This window comes from Furipterus horrens, unplaced genomic scaffold (genome assembly GCF_987537825.1).
Source record: "Furipterus horrens unplaced genomic scaffold, mFurHor1.1.pri manual_scaffold_5, whole genome shotgun sequence".
NCBI classification, from domain to species: Eukaryota; Metazoa; Chordata; class Mammalia; order Chiroptera; family Furipteridae; genus Furipterus; species Furipterus horrens.
This window is the reverse complement of record NW_028327175.1, coordinates 16,072,926-16,092,933: the sequence shown is the minus strand read 5'-3', so window position 1 is coordinate 16,092,933 and position 20,008 is coordinate 16,072,926. Positions and strand designations below refer to the sequence as shown.

The 20,008-nt window shown below is 35.8% G+C and overlaps 1 pseudogene; it reads right to left on the bottom strand.

Moving 5' to 3' along the window:
• Positions 1-1,092: 1,092 nt before the first annotated feature.
• Positions 1,093-2,099, bottom strand: LOC150008246 (ADP/ATP translocase 2 pseudogene; annotated as a pseudogene).
• Between the last annotated feature and the right edge of the window lie 17,909 nt (positions 2,100-20,008).

Genomic DNA, 20,008 nt, shown 5'->3' with positions numbered 1-20,008 from the left:
ATGCTTCTCCCCAAGTCGCCCAATTTCTCCCATATTTGAACCAGCTTAGTTTCATACTGAAAAGGTAAAGTTCATTCTATGTAATATATTACAAGAAAATGGTTACACAAATTAACCATATCTGAACCATATTGCCAAAAATTCACAAATTGCTTTTTAAAAAAAAATTCATTAACTTACCCAAGGAATATGCTGCTGTAAGATTTTATAACTAAGAACTTTTGACTGTCTTTACGATAGTAAATAAGATTAGCATCTTTTCCAGAAAGGCTGATTTTTAGTATGCTCACAAGGAGTTTATATTGAGGTTATTCCTCTTCCCAGGGGGTCCAGAAAGAAATGAGCTAAAAATTTGCACTTGACCTTAAAATACAAGGATTATCTTAGATTATCTGGGTAGGTCCAAGGTAATGACATGAGTCTGTAATGGGGACAGATGTGCCACACTGCCTATATTAGTCTGACTAGCCATAGAATAGAACTGAAAAGAGAATATACTAACAAAGTAAGCTTTAGTATATTTTATAGTTCAGGAGTTTTTGTGTACCGAAGAGGCAGCTTGGCCTCAAGGCCCAGTTTACACTGAATTCTTCATCAACAGGAATCCAGCTGTCAAAAAGCCCAGAGGGCCAACGCAAGAATGGTGACCATAAATATCCATTTAAAGCCAATGGGAAGATGTCCAGCATAGCTTATACATCCTGTACATCCCACACAAAAATGTATGCTAACCAGCTAAATAACCTTGTGATTAAATAACAAATAATGAACAATATTTCTTCCCCGGTCAGGAAACAGGATGTATGCCTTGAAACAAAGGCCAGGTTAGTCATGCCTACCATAAATCACTAACAGCCTTTTTTTTTTTTTTTTTTTTTATATTTCAGGTATTTTTTATTTCTTCAAATTTGTCATTTAGCAGGAGTGACTGAAATGAAAAATATAATTGAGTCCCACCATCACCATGGAAATGGCTTCAAGAGAAAACTGGTCAGATGAATATTACTGCTCCCCATTTTCAACCAGTAAAAAGTTGCCACTGATAAATAGACAGCCAACAGTCTGTCGAGAATGCTCAAGATATGTTACATAATACAACATGCCTGTTCACGGGGGAGGGGGAAAGACTACGAAATAATTTATGTGAACTTCTTGATTTCATCATACAAGACAAGCACAAAAGCACCACCCATGCCTCTGAGAACATTGGACCATGCACCCTTGAGAAAGACTTTGCCTCCTTCATCACGAGCAATTTTCCTCCAGCAGTCGAGCGTGCCTGTGTACATGATATCAGTTCCTTTGCGCCCTGACTGCATCATCATGCGGCGACGAACAGTGTCAAATGGATAGGAAGTCAACCCAGTCACTGCTGTGACGGACTGTGCGATCATCCAGCTGACGAAGATGTGAGTATTCTTGGGATCTGGAAGCATTCCCTTTGCAGTGTCATAGATACCAAAGTAGGCAGCTCGATAGATGATAATACCCTGCACGGACACATTAAAGCCTTGGTACAGGCCCTTAATCCCATCAGATTTGTAGATCTTAACCAGGCAGTCACCGAGGCCTTTGAATTCCCTTTCAGCTCCAGCTTTGCCCACATCAGCTGCTAGACGGGTACGGGCAAAATCAAGAGGATATACAAAACACAAAGAGGTGGCCCCAGCGGCACCACCGGAAGCCAGATTTCCTGCAAAGTACCGCCAAAACTGGGTTCTCTTGTCCACATCACCCAGGAAGATCTGCTTGTATTTATCTTTGAAGGCAAAGTTGAGAGCCTGGGTGGGGAAGTATCTGATGACATTGGCCAGGTTACCGCGCCAGAAGGACAGGACTCCCTGCTCCTTGGGGATATGAACCACGCAGTCTATAATGCCCTTGTATTGCTTATCTGCGGTGATTTGCTTGCTGGCATGCTGCACCTGCAGCAGCAGCTTGACCCGCTCGATGGGCGCTACCGCTGTCTTGGAGATGGCCGCCGCCACTCCACCTGCCAGGAAGTCCTTGGCAAAGGACACAGCAGCATCTGTCATGTTGAAGGAAAGAAGGAGCGGGAGAACGCAGAACTAGGTTCGGAACCGCTTGGGACTTCGGAGCTGTAGTGAGCATATTACAGATACCAGCTGTCCTGGGTCCTGCCTGGACCTGGGGCGGACTGAACATCAACCAGACTTTGACTGACATTAAATATTTATGTTGGGAGCAGAAAGAACACTGACTGCACATCTACAGCCCCCCCGCCCTGAATTCTTTGTTCTACTATCTCTCTCCCTCCTGATAAAACCCTTGTTGGCCCTGGAATGTTAAGACGGGCTTTGGGAAGGGAGTCTCCCATGTTTCAGCAAGAAGCCAAACCTGCATTTGCTTTCTAGTCCCGAAAAGAGGAAGAGAAGGAGGAAGAGAAAGAAGGAGACAGGAAGAAGTAAGACAAATGAGGCAGTAAGAGTTGTTCTGTTATAAGAAGAGGGAGAGAAATTCGACCCACCATTGCTGTAGGGATTGCCATTTGAAAAGCATGAAAAGGAATGCAAGCAGCCTCTAGGGCAGCGGTTCTAAACCTGTGGGTCGCGATCCCTTCGGGGGTTGAACGACCCTTTCGCAGGGGTTGCCTAAGACCATCGGAGAACACATATTTAATTACATACTGTTTTTGTGAATAATCACTATGCTTTAATTATGTTCAATCTGTAACAATGAAAATACATCCTACATATCAGATATTTACATTACGATTCATAACAGTAGCAAAATTAGTTATGAAGTAGCAACGAAAATAATTTTATAGTTGGGGGTCACCACAACATGAGGAACTGTATTAAAGGGTTGCGGCATTAGGAAGGTTGAGAACCCCTGCTCTAGGGGAAAAACTGAACCCTCGGCTGACAGCCACTGAGGAAAGGAGGACTTCAGTCATCCCAGGACCAGAATTCCGCCATCAACCTGAATGAGCCTGGAGACAGATTCTTCCCAACATCTCCCACTAAGGGACTAACTAGCTGTCATCCTCTTAGCTTTGTCAAATGTGGAGCAGAAAAACTATCCAGCCAGCCAGGCCTTCTGACTTACAGAGTTGTGAGGTAATACATGTGTGTTATTTTGAAATCATTCAATTTACAGTAATTTCGATGCCGCAATAAGAATCTAATGTCGTGCCCAAACCTGAGTTTATTTTCTTACTATACCCAATTCTCAACCTGTCTTTTTTCTCTTACAATCTCATCCATCTATTTTTTAGAAACGAAAACAAGCTAATTTTAATTTGGTTCATTAGACCCTTTTATCAACGGTGAAATCCAATCAGTAACATATCTGACACATTTTTCCCCTCCATCTTAATGGGGAAACCCTTGCTTTATTGCTTGGCCTCCCTCCCCATTTTTCTTTGAGATAACACGTCTCTCCGCTCCTTCCTCTTTTTAACCACAGAGAGGAGCGCTGGCACCCCTCCCTGCCCTCTGCCAGCTGTCGGAGGCAGCCAGGCAACTGCGGTGAGGCCGAAGGCCAGGGCTGCTTCTTACCCCATAGGTGCTGGCAGGAAGGCGGCGCTCATGATGGCTGTTTTATTTTTATTTTTATTTATTTTTATTTTTTTCCTGCTGTTTTTCCCATATCCCTCTTACGTTTCTTGCTCATTCATCCAGGGGGCCTGTTCTCACTAGCTCTGCTTTTACCCCATGATCCCAGGCCTGCGCGCTGAAGCCTCCTCAGCCTCCAGTGCTTCAGCCAGTGACATCCAGCCAAGTTCAGCCAGCGCTGGAAGCCACACTCGGGAGTGGGAGATGGGGACTGAGGCTGTTTCGGGAGCGGAAGGAAATGCATTGCTGTAGGAGGCTGATGGGCTGGGGGTTGTGCCCAGGGCTGACAGTCCTCACCCTTCTACTCAGCAGGGGTGTGCACAGGTGCACAGATGCACAGATAACCAGACTTCAGAGATACTTAAGGAAAAGGATGAAGCATACATCCCACCAAATACCAACACTTATCCAAACCTTCTATGAAATGTTGACTACAGCTGTTGTGAAAAAGACTGAGACTCTCCTGTTCCCTCTCTCAGGGCCTCTCTGAAGAGGCAGCTGGAGGACAGAAGCCCATAAAGAAAGTGGCAGCAGGCAGCCTAGTCCCCACCACTCCGCCCCTGAGAATCCAGCAAGCCACCCACTCGGGGCTTCCTGCTGCCTCACCAGGTGCCATTGGTGCCGTTTCCCAGTTAAAACATGTCTTAAACTCTCTCACGTGTCTTCATCCTTCTATCCACTGTGCTAGCTTATTGACCATCTTCGTTTTTCTTAATAGCTAAAGTACTCGTATATTCTATCTTAATTCACTGCCTTGGTGTTTGTGATCTGACAAATTAGTCTCCCAGTCACTCCAGTAGCTATTAAAAACAGCCAGGAGCCCCCAAATGGCTAACACTCCTACCTAGAAAAAAGAGAGAGAGAGAGAGGGAGAAACTCTATTAACAATAAGGTGCTAGACGGATCTATACTAGTTTTTACAGAATTGGTACAATCTGAAACCAATGGAATGATTTTTTTTTTAATTTTTATGCTTCTATGCTCATGAGTAACAGAGAATGTGAAATTACAGCAACCTCAACCTCAAAAGGAAAAAAAGCAGCTATATATCCTCATACCTTTCCGGGATTAAGACTAGGTTATACCAAAAGGCAAGCAATCCAGCCAGTCACAGTGTCACCTCAGTATGAGAAAATATGCACTGATTAACAAAGAGAAGTGAATATTAATTACATAGCCGGTATAAGCTACAGCAGCAAAGGCTATAATTTATTTCATTAAATATCATTCATTAAGTCTTTCAAGATATTGGAGCCACCAATTTTAACCTGCCTCATATATAGATTGGATTTCATGGAGGGAAGAACATGAATAATGCAGGTATAGATTATATCTGACATCACTTTGGCACCACTATGATTTGCTCAGACTCACCTGTCTATTTTTTCCATTTATTTGCAACATCCAATTTTACATGGGTCACAATCAGCTTCACACTGGTGTAATATGACAGTATGTTTCCTCAGGACCAAGCAATGCAGAAGTGCAAGGGAGTGAATTATTCATGGAGGTGAACTTTTGGCCCACTTAAAGTGAATGCCAATAAATAAGCGCTCCCATCTTCTCCCCAAGATGGATGGTCCTGGGAATATTTAATACAGCTCCACAAATGGTGTCATGAGAAAAGAGAGATAGCTATTTAGTGCTGAATTTTTGCATGGTTTTCTCTTTTTCATATGGTCTTCTTAATTCCTAGTAATTTAGGGGTTAGGTTCCCCATAAAGTGGTTTAGAAGTTTGAATTCCATATTTTTCCTACACGGTAAAATAAAGTTTAGACCCTTGCGATAATTGGAGTCTACCTTTACAGTATCTCCTTTTAGTTTTCCCTTTGTTCATTTAGAACACAAAACATAGCAAAATGAGATGAGGTGAAATAATAAAATAAACAGGAAGCCTATACTCATTCAGAGTAGAATATATGGGATGAGTCAAGTATTTAAGGAAAATATAAATGGAAACAGTCCTCAGTGCTTTGAAAGCTAAACTGAAGATATTTCTTTAGTGTCTAAGACTCATTGATAATTTTTGAGTTTGGAAGTCACATTCTGAAAGCTGTTATTTAGAGAAATCAAATACTCATTTAGGAAAGAATGAGGCAGAAAATGATGTGTGTGTGGTTGCCAGAAGAGAGGCTATTTCAGTAATCCAGGTGTGAGATGATGAGCTCCAGAATGAAGGTGGTGGAAGTTAGCAAGTGAATAAAATGACACATATAACAAAATAAAGTGACACAGTTAAGCCATTTGGATGGAAGAATTGGCAAGATTTGATTGCCTATTAGATATAACATGTACAAGAAAGACATATACCAAAAATAACTTTAAGAATATCAAATGGTGCACAATTGATTTGCTTTCTGAAACTCGCATTTTTTTTCTATTTTATAAAACAGTTGACCATATTTAAAGTGGCTATACGTAGTAGACAAAATGTACAATTAGTAATTAATAAAGTTATTCAAGAATATATATTGAGAGCACATTTTAGGCCAGGTACCAGGCACTAGGCTAGAAGTAATGAACAATGAGTAATGGTGAATAAAACAAGCGTAAAACACCTGCCTTAACTGGCATTTATTCCAGTGTGTGTGGGTGGGGGAGACAAATCAAGATAACTAATTAACTTTAATAACATTTAGAAAATTATAAGTGTGATGGAAAAAATAGTTTGGAGAGAAGATCATAAGTGCTGAGTGAAGAAAATACTGAATAGGGTGATTAGGATAAGCCTCTCTGAAAGGGAGCAGTGGCCCCAAGCTTGGGACTGAGCCGGTGGGATATATGACAGAGGACACTCGAGCACAATGAAGAGCTAATGGGAAGATCCCCAGACAGACTGAGGAAGGGAGCGGTAGCCAACTCATTGACGCTCCAGGCATAATTCAGACAACATTTAGACAATGTAAGTATCTAATAGGATCTTTGATAATGCCCATTAGTTTTTGAGCGCATGTTTGCCTTCTGACACAGCAAAATTCTTAAAGGCTTGGTTTGTATTCTTTATTCTCTAAACCTAAAATCACTTATTGATCAGGGAAGCTTACAAAGAGTTTACAAAAGAGACCAGAGTCTAGTCATGCTCATTGTTAGAGTGGGGCACAGATTTCAGGCCTTACTGATGGCCTCTGTCATCTACCCATCTGTCTTTCTTGCTACAAGTTCATATACTTTCAGTTCCAACTCTCCCACCATGAAAATTTAGTATTCTCAGCCCTGGTTGGTGGTTGGGTAGCTCAGTTGGTTAGAGCATCATCTTGATACACTGAGGTTGCAGGTTCAATCCCCAGTCAGGGCACATACAAGAATCAACCAATGAAGGCATAAATAAGTGGAATATTCTCTGTCTGTCTGTCTGTCTGTCTCTCTCTCTTTCTCTCTCTCTCTCTCCACATTCCCCCAAATAAAAAGCAATAGATTAAAACAAAATTAAAAAATTAAGTGTTCTCACTTTACCCATATTGGTATTTAGAACTTTTTTTTTTCCCATAGAGGCCATCTGAGTTCCCAAGCATCTCAAGAGATTTCCTTTTCTTTTACAATGTGTACAAATAGTATTACATTGCTTTATCAATATTACTACTAATAGCAGCGCTCCTAAATTCAACATTCTTTTTCTTTCTTGTCCTTGAAACTATATTTTACAAAGGAAGTACAAAGTTTAGTGTTCAAATTTACTTGAAATTAGTCTGTGTTGGAGTATGTATGTGTTCTCTGCATTTTATTAATTTGATGTACATTTATTTTTCTATTTGCATTTAATTTTAGTTTTCTCACCTCTACTTGATATGAATTAAATATAATTGTATTGTTTAACTTTGGGAATGATTAACAGAGTTTAAATATCAAAGTCTCACTCCATTCTCTATCCCTACTTGCCCATTGCTATAACTGGTTTAATTAGTTTTGTGTTTACGGTCTGCATTCCTTCTTCTTTATTATTTTGAAAAAATAATGTCACATACATACTTATATGTCTCATTTTAATGTATTCACAACTGTTAACATTTACATATGTATAATATTATATATAATATATAAATAAAACCTTTCAATTAATCTATCTATTTATTAACATCAATCTGCACATTGCTTTTCTCTAAGATACAATTTGTCTGGGAAATTACACCATATCATAAAATATTTCCATTCTATTTTACAGCTTTATAATATTTTATTGCTATATATACTGTAGTTTTCAGCTAGCTATAGCTAGTCTTCTGAGGTAAGTTTATAGACTGTTACTTATATTTATTATTATAAGTAATACCACAATGGATCACTTTACATATGTTTGTATTGTTAAAGATACAACTTCAAAGTAAAGTTATTTAAATAGAATTGTTAGGTTTTAGATGTAAATGCAAATATAATTTTTTAGTAGGTTTTTTTTTCACAGTCTATACATAGGCATTATACAAGTTCACAAACCCACTAGATACTCATGAGTGTGCCTATTAATCTAAATCTTGCAATGAATTGTATTATTTCACTTTCAAACTTTGTCATTATGAGATACAAAACGGTATATTAGTATAATTTTATTTTTATGTCTCCTTATGAGTGTTGAGCATTCTTTCAAATTCAAAAGCTACTTTTAAATCTGTTTACATGTACCATATTTCTTATGCATGTGAATCTGTGGGTTCGTGACTTTTGCATATTTTTATCAATTGTTTAGTCTTTTTTCTCAATTTTCAAGAAAATATGGTATATACAAACAATGAAATATTATTTAGCCATAAAAACAAGGAAATTCTGTCACTTGCAACCACACAACGAACCTGGATGACATTAGGGTAAGTGAAATATATGAGTCACAGAAAGGCACATACTACATAATACCACTTATGTACACAACGTGGTGCATTTAGAAAAAGCTTTTATGAAGCGATCACCATAATCTGTTTTCTATCACCTTAAAAAGTTTTCTTCTACTCCTTTTATTTATTATTTTTGTTTGACATTACACTTAACACAAGATGGACTCTCTGAGCACATATTTAAGTACACAATGTGCTATTATTAACTACAGGTTCTATTCTGTATGGTAGATCTGTAAGACTTAAGCATTTGTAAAACTGAAACTTTGTACTCTTTGACTAGTACTTCTCAGTTTCTACCTACCTCCAGCCCCTGATAATCAACCTCTGCTCTCTGCTTCTGTTAAGTATGTGGATGAAGAATACATGTTTTCTCCAAACTACTGTAAAAGTTTACAACTGTTTTTGATTAGCAGGTTTTATTAAAAATTATTTCTGTAATAGTAAATTATCAGTGGAATACAGAATAAAATACAAAATGATGGCACATGAACTGGGTGGCAACTGTAGTACACATGGAAAAATGCAGTCATGAGTTGAAATAACAGCATGAAATTTTGTTTCCAAATACCTGCAATCACTAGCAACCAAATGGAAATAAATAAATGGTCTCTGAAGTATAAGAAAATGTGATACATATTTAAAATTTCAATACAGAATCATACATTCCAAAAGACTCTAAATTATTAAGTGTTTTTGACTAAAGATGTAGTTCTAAACTTTGGAAAGTTTAGCTGATATACTCAGAGCAGAACTAAATTGGACTCACAGCAGAATTACAGATACACCATATGTCTGATTCAAACCAGTAGTATGTTTTAATAAGTTATCACCATATTTATTTTACTTGAAAAATATGCACAAATATTTTATTCTTATAAAAGGATTCTGTTTAAGAACTAATTTAGGATAAAGGTGATTTATCTTGGAAATCTAAAATGTGTGTTTAACTATGAAGTTTCTGTACACTACTCATTTAACACATTTTCATTAGGTTAGTGGAGGAGACTGACTTAGGCGTTAGTTTGTTAGAACAACCATACAAATACCACAGATTGGATGACTTAAACAACAGACTTTTATTTTCTCCCAGTTTTGGAGGCCAGAAGTCCAAGATCAAGGTACCAGCAGAAATGATTTTAGTGATATTTATATTCCTGGCTTGTACAATGGTCATCACCTTTTCACTGTGTCTTTATATGAATGTGGCCTTTCTTCTCAGAGGAGTGGGAGGTGGAAGGAGGGGGAGAGGGAGAGTGGGAGATGGAGAAGGAGAGAGGGAGAGAGGGAGAGAGAAAGAGAGAGAAGGAGAGGAGAGAGACCTGGTGTTTTTTCTTCTTTTTATAAGGACAAGATTGGATTAGAGCCTAATTCCTATCACCCCATTTAAACCTATTTATTTCTATACGGGCCCTATCTCTTAATATAGATGCACTGAGGGTTAAAATTTCAATGTATACATTTTGGGGGGAGACACATTTTCGTCCATTACACCTTTAATGTTAGATTAGACACCAAGTAACCAAATCTTGTTGAAGGTTTCTAAAAATATCCATATTTCATGTTGTATTTCCATTTTATAATCTTTCTATAAAATGGAGATTGAAAAACAAATAAATGGTAGTTTTATAATTACCACTTCTGCTACTGTATAATAGTAATGCAGAAAGCTTTTAAAAATTCTTCATTGAGGTTTCTTTTGTACCACTTGTTAAAAACTGTAGTGTATAAATATTTGAGAATTATAAATGTTTTTATTTCTAATATGTTCATTTGTAAGGTAATTGACATTTTAAAAGAGGTTGCTCACTTACAAAAGTCAGGCATATTATTTTTATAATATCTCATTTTTATTAATGATGAAAACTTAAAAAATCAGAATTTAATATATCAGGCCATATTACATAAATCACCAGTTTTAAATGGATGATAACAATTGGCTATTTGAGCTTTAAATATATACATGAAGTATAATGAAATGTAATGCTATAGATATCGCTAAGATACTCCACTCATCATTTCCACCTTCCTCTCTGAACAGAGTTAAAAATTAGACTAAATTAGGTATACATTTTGTCATACATAGTGTTGTTTTCTTTTTACTGAATTTCAGTGCATCTTTACAAACATATAGACATGCTTTGTGTTCAAAAGTTACATATTTGTAATAATATTATATGTTATATTTTTACCTGGATTTAATAATTTAATATTTTTAAGGTATTTGTACTGAGGTATATGAAAATCATTTATTCATTCAACTGCTGTTTAAAATGTTTAATGTCATTATCCAGTTCTCAAACAAAGAACATTGTTAGGTTGTTTTCACTTGTTTTCAGTATTTATTGTTTTTCTGTATTTTGAATTGATTCTGTTAGCAGTTTATCTGCATTTTGGGAACTGAGTACATATGGGACATTAGCCTATGATTTTCATTTTCTTTTCATGGAGAAATTTGATCTAGTTTTAATACCAAAAATTATGTATTATGTACTCACCTAATATAATTATGTATAGACCATATAAATTGAGGGCAGAAGGTTTGTTCTAATATTCTATTCTATAGATTGTTGTATATAAGAATGATCTGTTGTTGTTTTTTAATTGTTGAAAAATAGCAGTAAAAAAAAGAAATTTATGAGTTAAAGGTCAATTCAGATTTTCAGTTCTTGGGGTGTGTGTGTGTGTGTGTTTACGTTTTTTATCCAATTGCAGTGGTTCTTGCTTTTTTTCCTTTAACCCAACGCCACCTGGCCCCACCTTGCCCCACCTTCTCCCCTCCTTAAGTCAATAAACGTATTGTTGTCGCTGTCCATGGGTTATGCATAAATGTTTTTTGGTTATCCCTTTACTTTTGATTGAGTAGTCTCTTAATAGTGGTACATATTTATTATTATCACAAAGTCTATCATAATATGTTCTCATATATTTTTTCTATCTTTCTCGGTGGCTTTTGCTTTATTTTTCTGTTTGTGTATATAATATAATATATGACTTATTTCATTCTTTTTCCCCTCATTACTCTTTCTAGAAGTTTGATTATTCTTGTGAGTTTGTTAGAAAGACAAATTTTCATTCTGTTATTTATCTCTAATCATATTTATTTATTTATTACTATTAATTTTCTTGATTTTTCTTTGAGGTTATGTTTTATTATTGACTTGCTGAATTGAGCAGTTAGCTAAATTTTTTATTCTTGATAATTTGTTAACATATGGAATTAGAAATATAAATGTTACTCAAGTAGAAGTTTTGTTGAGCTTGATAAGCTCTACATGAAGATTTTTACTGTTGTTAAAATTCTGTGTATTTTTGCTCTGGCCAAGTAGCTCAGTTGTTTAGAGCATCATCCTGATATATGAAAGTAGTGGGTTCAATCTCCAGTTAGGGCATATACAAGAATCAACCAAAGAATACATAAATAAGTGAAACAACCCACTAATCTCTCTCTCTCTCTCTCTCTCTCTCTCTCTCTCTCTCTCTCCCCCCTCCCACATTCTCTCAATCAACAAAAATAAAATAAAACAAAATTCTATGTATTTTAAATTTTAATTATTAATTGCTTATGAGACAATAACATATCTATTGCAAATTCTTGTTCATTTAAGGGAGTATAAACAATGGCTTCTGGGAAGATGTGAAGATTTCCCAAAATAATTGGGAAATCCTTCTTGTCTTCTGAAAGATGGATTTTTAATGTGTTTTTCACTGTATAACTGTCAGTACACTTCAAGTAAAACAGTCATTTTGTATGCAGTCCATCCCCTAGATGATGGGGTGCTGTTATTTGGTAATTGAAATATACTTTAATAAAATGCTAGGACAGAATCAAAAGTGTTTGGGCTGCTGCTTTGTTTTAGAAATGGTTTGAAAAATATTGTACAGCAAATATTTCATTACCGAAAAAAAGGTCAAAATAATTAGAAGCAATTTAGTTTTAGAATAACTTCTCAAAGTATCGTGAATTAAAATTAATCCCTAAATACTTTAAAACCTCTCATTAGTTGAACTGTTAATAACCAATAATTATTTTATAGTTATAAAACATTTACATATTATATAGGGTTTTAGGTGTGCCATTTGATAATTCTGTAACTATAACTGATAGTGTTATTGATGAAATTAAAATATGAAAGCATCCTTGGTTGATGTGGCTCAGCGGATTGAGTGTTGGCCTGTGTACCAAAGGGTTGCCGGTTTGATTCCCAGTCAGGGCATACACGTGGGTTGAGGAATGGGTCCCCAGTTGGGAGTGCACGAGAGGCAACTACACCTTGATGTTTGTCTTCCTCTCTTTCTCCCTCCCTTCCCTTCTCTCTGAAAATAAATAAATAAAATATTTTAAAAAACAAATGAAATATGAAAGCACCTAGCCTTTCAAGAGCTTAGGAATCCCACAGGCACTGAGAAACACTGACTGCCCTTGTTAGCTCTGAACGGACTTAAATATTTTGTTTTTCTTTTACTTTCTTCTGGAACTATTTCCTTTTACCTCTCCATTTCCATCATCTCACTTTATCAAACAAATCTCTGAAGCTAAAGCTCTTTGTAGACTATGTTCTCTGGTTTCATTTTAACGGTACTTTCCAGTCCATTTACATGATTTACATACTTAATTTAAAGACAAATGCAAATAACTTTTCCTGAAAGCAGCTAAGAAATGTACATATATTACACCTTTCATGACCTTGTATGGTATATATTTTTTTTGCTTTTTGTTTTTATATACAATTAATTCAGAGTGGAATGTAAGACATAAGGCACTAGCTTGTCTACCCAATGGTAAACTTCATCAGCTCACTCAAAATCTAGCTTAACTTTACTCATGTAAGTAATGGAGCTGAAAGAGACTTAAAAAAAGCAAAACTTTTAATTTATTTGATCCCTGAATGGTGTGTCTCAGTGGATTGTTTAGCACCCAGAGAATCAAAGGATTGCTAGTTTAATTCCCAGTCTGGGCACATGTTTGGGTTGTGGGCTAGGTTCCCAGTTGGGGGTGCATGAAAGGCAACCACACATTGATGTTTCTCCCCCTCTCATTCTCCCTCCCTTACCCTCTCTCTAAAAATACATAAATAAAATGCTTAAAAAATTATTTGACATATTTAATTGGAAGAATTTAATATTTCTTTGTACATTTTCAGGAACAGGATATTTAGACAATGAATGACTAAAGGACTTTAGAAAGTTTATTATTTGTCCTAAACATTAAATAGCTCATCTTATCTAGTTTTGATATTTGGGAATCACTTTTTTTGTTTATTTGAGTACATTTTTAATTCAGGTTATAGCTGTCTAGAATAAAAGTCACATACAATAATATTTCTCATTTTATTACATTTCGCCATTTCTCTTATCTGGTGTAGACAATTCTGAGCAACTTACAGATGAAATACCATTCAAAGGTAACGATATGCTTTGACCTCTGAGCAGTGTAGTATAATAGATACAAATCTTACATAAATATCCAGTAGACATGAAGATACAATCCCATGTGGCAATGTTGGTGTCATTCTGGGAAGTGATCAAGTATCTGAGACCCAGAGAATTGCAACAATCTGGCCATGATTGGTTCTATCAAAGACCAAAACAAAATAATTACTAATTGAATAATAGATACTGATCTATTGCTCTGATTGTTTATTCCAAATAGTTTTAGCTCAATCGGGTGACTCTCAAAATGTGAAAACAAAAACAAACAAACAAACACCAATAGTATAGTCAGAACCATATAATCATACTTTTTAACAATAAAGATTTTTTGCAAAGAGGTTCTTTCTTATCTGTCATTTTTCCTGCCTTTGTTTCTCAGGCCTAATCTCTCTCTCTCTCTCTCTCTCTCTCTCTCTCTCTCTCTCTCTCTCTCTCTCTCTCTCTCTGTCATACACACACACAAAAACTGATGTTGTATAGATAAGTATAAAAACAATAATATCTTCAGCTTTATTAAAAGTACCACATTACAAAGTTTAATTTGTTATAAATAATTATGAATCACAGTGATTTAGAATATTTGTTACAAAAATTAAATATATTCATTGAACAGTAGTCAAATATGAATATTTTAACACTACAATTCTTTCAAGAATAATATCAAATATCATTTATGGCAGTTTTATCTCCTGTGGCCTTCTATTTGAGGTTTAGAAATTCTTTTTTGAACCCTAGTTCAATTTCCTCACACACACACACACACACACACACACAGACACCCCCACAAGATCCTTATAATTACTTCATAGAAACAATTCAAAATTATTTCATTAGATTTTTAATAACAATAAGCCTAAATATTTTAGTGTTAAAAGAGAGTATCTTATATAATGCAAACTTATGTATGGCTCCATTTCTTAATATTAATCTCTTTGGTTAGTAGCTGACTTATGCTCTTGTGTTGATCATGACTATTTTTTAAAAGATTTTATTTATTTAGTTTTAGAGAAAGAAGAAGGGAGAGAGAAAGAGAGAGAGAAACATAAATGTGTGGCGCCTCTTGTGCACCACCAACTGAGGACCTGGCCTGCAGCCCAGGCATGTGTCCTGACTGGAAATTGAACCGATGACCCTTTGGTTTCCAAGTCAGTGCTCAGTTCACTGAGACATATCAGCCAGGGCTGATCATGATGATTTTTAATGTAATTTTATAAATTTTTCATATTATACTATATATTTTTTCTTGTCAACAAGGCAAAAGGTTTTGTTCTGGATAATTGTAAGATCTGGGAGAAGAAAGTAAATATAGGTCAACATACCATATGTACAAATATTTTAAAATATAAGTCATGATAAATATTAAAATATGTTCTATCTTCTAACCTTGAAAATTATACCTTCCTAATAACAAACTGAAAAATTTGATGTAAAACTATATTTTACTTTCTAGTGCATTTCTATTCTTTTGAGGAAAGAGCCTAGTGAGGGGCCTCCATTCATTGAGTCTATTCAGTCACAGTGATTGTTATTTAATATTTAGCTTTTTATTGAACTTAATAGAATTTTCTGCACTCATTACATTTTCAGTTAATGATCGTCACATACACTTTACATGTATTTTCAATATAATCTGAAAAGTAAATACGTTACATTTTGAAAGAATAATAGCAGAATATCGGATGACTCAAGGTTGTGAAGGAGCCCCTAAGAAAAGCAATAAAACGTAACTGCAGCAAATGGTATAATACTGACAGGCACAAAGCGATTTAAAGAAAATCTATTCACAAAAGACATCAGAAATTAAGGTTGAAAAAGGCATATTAAGAAAATACATTTAATGTATATATGTGATTAAAAGGACAAAATTTTTGTCTATTTCTTATATTTCCATAAAGTATAGAAAATATCCACCATTCTCCCTAAGAGGGAAATAGTTGGAAGGGAGATTGGGCTCATTTCCACATAGATCAAGGAAAAGTGGAAATCTATAGCCAAGGAGCGGGATGAAAAGTTACTAAGATGAAACACCAGAAGTCAAGAGGGGATTCTGGCTAAACCTACCCAACAGGCTTCTTGTTGTGGTCAGCCCAGAGTGATCAGACCTCACCTGCAGAATGGTGGAGGTTGAGGAACCAGATTAGATGTCACGCATTCTGTCTAAACTGACTTAGCACGATTCTTGCTAAAACTGGGCAATGCAGAGATGCACACAGAAGTCCAAAAGCCAGGGCCTCGTTGAGAAGAGAGGCCAGGGGAGCCTGAGTAGGGTTTTGTCAAGGAGAGAATCTTTGTCATGACCACTCCCTGAAACCCACGGTCAGCTTTATGTTTCTCTATAACTCTTATCATATTCTAATATAGAATGCAATTAATTAATTAATTTTGTTATTGTCTATTTTCCATGCAAAAGTGCTAATTTCAAGAGAACATGAATTTTTATATCCACTCTGTTCTTTGCTATTGATCCATCAACCAAAACATTGCCTGCCTGTAATAGGTGCTCAATAAACATTCATTGATTTATTATCAATTGCATAGTTTCTTTTGGGCCTTTAGAATTTAAAAAAAATTCATGAAAATTACTTCTAATAATATCTGAAATAAATCTTCAATGAACACTAACAGTGATCACTTCTTTTCTTTTATTTTAAAAGTTAGAGCAATAATGGATTAATAATGCTGTAGAAAGTGAAAATTGACCACTTAGATGACAATCCTGAATAAAGGGTGTTATTAGTATCCTGTTTTGACTCTTAGATGTAGTTGATTACACTGCTGCTAGGAGTACTGAGTGAAAGAATTCACCGATTTTCTTCCCATGTATGTTTCTCCACTCTTCCACTTAAAGCTCCTGAAGTGCTTCCAACAAGGAGGCATGAAATTTGACAGTCATTCTTAATTTATTACTGATTTTCAAGTGTGTAGAACACAGACGGAAATATCAGAAAGCCAGAAACCTTGCTCTAAGGTCAAAATAATAATAATAAAAAAGGCCTGACCTCAAGAAGAGTATTTTCAGTTGAAATATACATTTATATATGAACAAAATAAGCATCATACTTCTAAGTAACAAATTAATGAACTTCGGTACTCTTGGGAGAAGAATTGTGCTATATTAGTCAATGATTTGCCTAAATGAGACTTAAAGACTTCTTTTTTAAAACCTTTATTTTTATCGTTTATGCTTTTAAAGATGTTCCCACTTTTTCTCCCTTTCCCCATCTCCACCCAGCCCTGCCCTCTCCCTTCCCAAAGCCAATCCCTATCTCGTTGTTTGTCCACGGGTTGTACATAAATGTTCTTTGGTTAGTGCCTTCACCATCTTTCTTCCCATCCCCCCACCTCTTCTCTCTGGCATCTGTCAGCCTGTTTTATGTATCTAAGTTTCTGGTACTACTTTGTTAGTTATTTTAACTGAGATCAAGTGGTATTTTGCTTTCAATGACCCTTAGGACAATTTTCTCCAGCTCCATCCATGCTGTTGTAAAATGTAAGTTGTTTTTTTTTATTTTTATTTTTAACTGCTGTGTAGTAGTCCATTGTGTAACAAACAACCCAATTAAGGAATGGGCAAAAGACCTGAACAGACACTTCTCCAAAGAAGATATACAGAGAAAATACAGACATATGAGAAATTGCTCAATGTCAGTAATCATCAGAGAAATGCAAATTAAAACCTCAGTGAGATATCACCTCACACCTGTCAGAATGGCTAACATCAATAAATCAACCAACAGCAAGTGTCGGCGAGGATGTGGAGAAAAGGGGACCATAGTGCACTGTTGGTGGGAATGCAGTGTGGGGCAGCCCCTATAGGAAGCAGCATGGCAATACCTTAAAAAATTGAAAATGGAACTGCTTTTGGACTCAACGACTCCACTTCTGGGAATATATCCCAAGGATCCTGAAACACCAATACAAAAAAAAATATATATATATATATATATATGCAGCACTATTGGCTTACAGACTTCTAAGTGCTTAGGGGATTTTTGTGAACCACTGAAATACCCTCTGTGCCTTCACTGAAGTTACCGTGTCAGAATATATGGATTCAATAATACATTTAGATGAATTTTAAAAGTGTTAAAAACATGCACAATATGATACACATATACAGATTGTGTACTTCAAATAAGCTTGAGGCCTATTAAGGGGCCCCAGAAGCCATGTCTGTTAAAGTAAGTAGATGTTAACCCAGGTAAAAAAGAAATAGAAGAGAAGTTGTGACGTGAGAGATTATCTGAGCACTAGAGGAAATTGAAGAGCCATCTGAATAAAGTACAGAATTTCACGGGAAGAAAGGTGTGTGATGAAGCTCAGAAAATGAATGACCTGATAACATATATAAAGAAGGTTATAATTTGTTTTAAAGACAAATGAAGCTGTTTGAAGATAAATATGGTATTACTAGAAAAATGCAATATGACCATGAGAAACCATTTAAAGGCTAGTATGGACATCCAGATCATGGTGAGTGAGATTAGGTCTGTGGCAGTGAAGATGCAGAAAGGTGGGTAGATTCTGGAGTTAATGAGAAGTAAATGATTGCATATGTGAAATGTTCAGGGAGGAGGGACCAAGGGTGAGTTCATTATTTTTAGATCGAGAAGTGGAGTGGATATAAATTGCCATTTATTAATATAGAAACAATGGAGGAAAAGTAAGTGTGGAAAGGAAGATAAATGATGAGTCAGTTTTAGGGCAAAATGCAGACAATGACAAACACAGGCAGAACTCTGGAGAAATCTGCACTAAAGATACATATTTTTCATCAGCAGCTTGTAAGTGATAATTCCATTTGAACCCCAACTGGTGCAATATAGTTCTGACACTGAACACCCAGCATTAGTATAGGACGCCACATGTTTGAGGGTGCAATTACCAGAAAGAATTAATTAAAATTATATTAAGGATCAGAAAAATAAAAATTGAAATAATTATAATATCATACCATCAGGTGGGGTTGCTACAAACCTATTCAAAACCCTATATTATGTGAGTATATTTATTTTTCAGTTGTTCTCTTGAATTTGAATGCATATATGCACATATTAATTCAATTAATTATCTTCATTCTATCTATATCTCTTTGTTCAGTGCAAAACCAATTTTTTCTGTTTTAACTGTATTTTACCACAAAATTCAATTTTTACTTATAAAAATAACTCAATCATCTGCAGTGGAAAAGTATTTTTAAATCTGTAGTTTCAGGTTGGTAGCTGATTCATTCACAGGCCACTTTCACTTTTATGTTTCTTGTGAACACAGGCAAATGAGAGCTTTTCTTTTGGAGAAGCTTGAATTGAGCTTCCCAGCTTCAACATTCCTGTAACAAAATTCACTCAATGTGTTGATGTGTTGTCTTATGTACAGAGTTTCTTGTATCTTGTATCTTCTTCAATACACATCTTTATTTTTCATATTATATGGCTGGGTACCTTCTGGACAGACCTCATATATTAAACATTCAGCTAACCATTAAGCATGATGTCTCTGTAAGTCATAAATAGTTGAGAAATGCATCTGCAGTGCTGCTTGAGAGATTATCTTTAGAAAGATGAAGGATTTGGGGCAGAATGCACCTGACCCTTAGTCAAGTGAGGGTCTTGGCATGCTAGTTACTGAATTGCTCAGCCTGAGCAGCCCTTGTTCAGAGTGGCTTGAAAAGCTTCTGCACTATCTATTCAAAAACGAGGACTCTACCCAGTGCACACACCTTTCTATGAAACTTGGGGATCACACTATTAGACGAGTACCCTGAATCTTAGGCATATACCTGTGTATGCATGCCATACATGCTATAATCCGTCAGGGAGATTTTAATGTTCTTGTTTGTAGTCTTCTTTTCCCTGAATTTAAATACATTTTTGTCTGCAACATAACCCTTTCAGGATATATGATATCAGAAGCCTGAATGATTATTTGCATTTCTGTTTTATTTATGCTTATCTTTTCATAGAAGAGAATGTAACTGCAGGGTCTTGTTCATTGCCAAAACCCCAGTAAGTAAAACAGTTCAGGCACATAGTAGGCACTTAATGTGTACTTTTGGATGACTGTGTGAAGATTTATTAGTTACACAAGAATCCTCCTTTCCATGTACACCAAATACATCCATGCTTACTCTCTACTGAAATGTTTCAATTCTAGGATTAAAAGGGGAACAAGTAGAA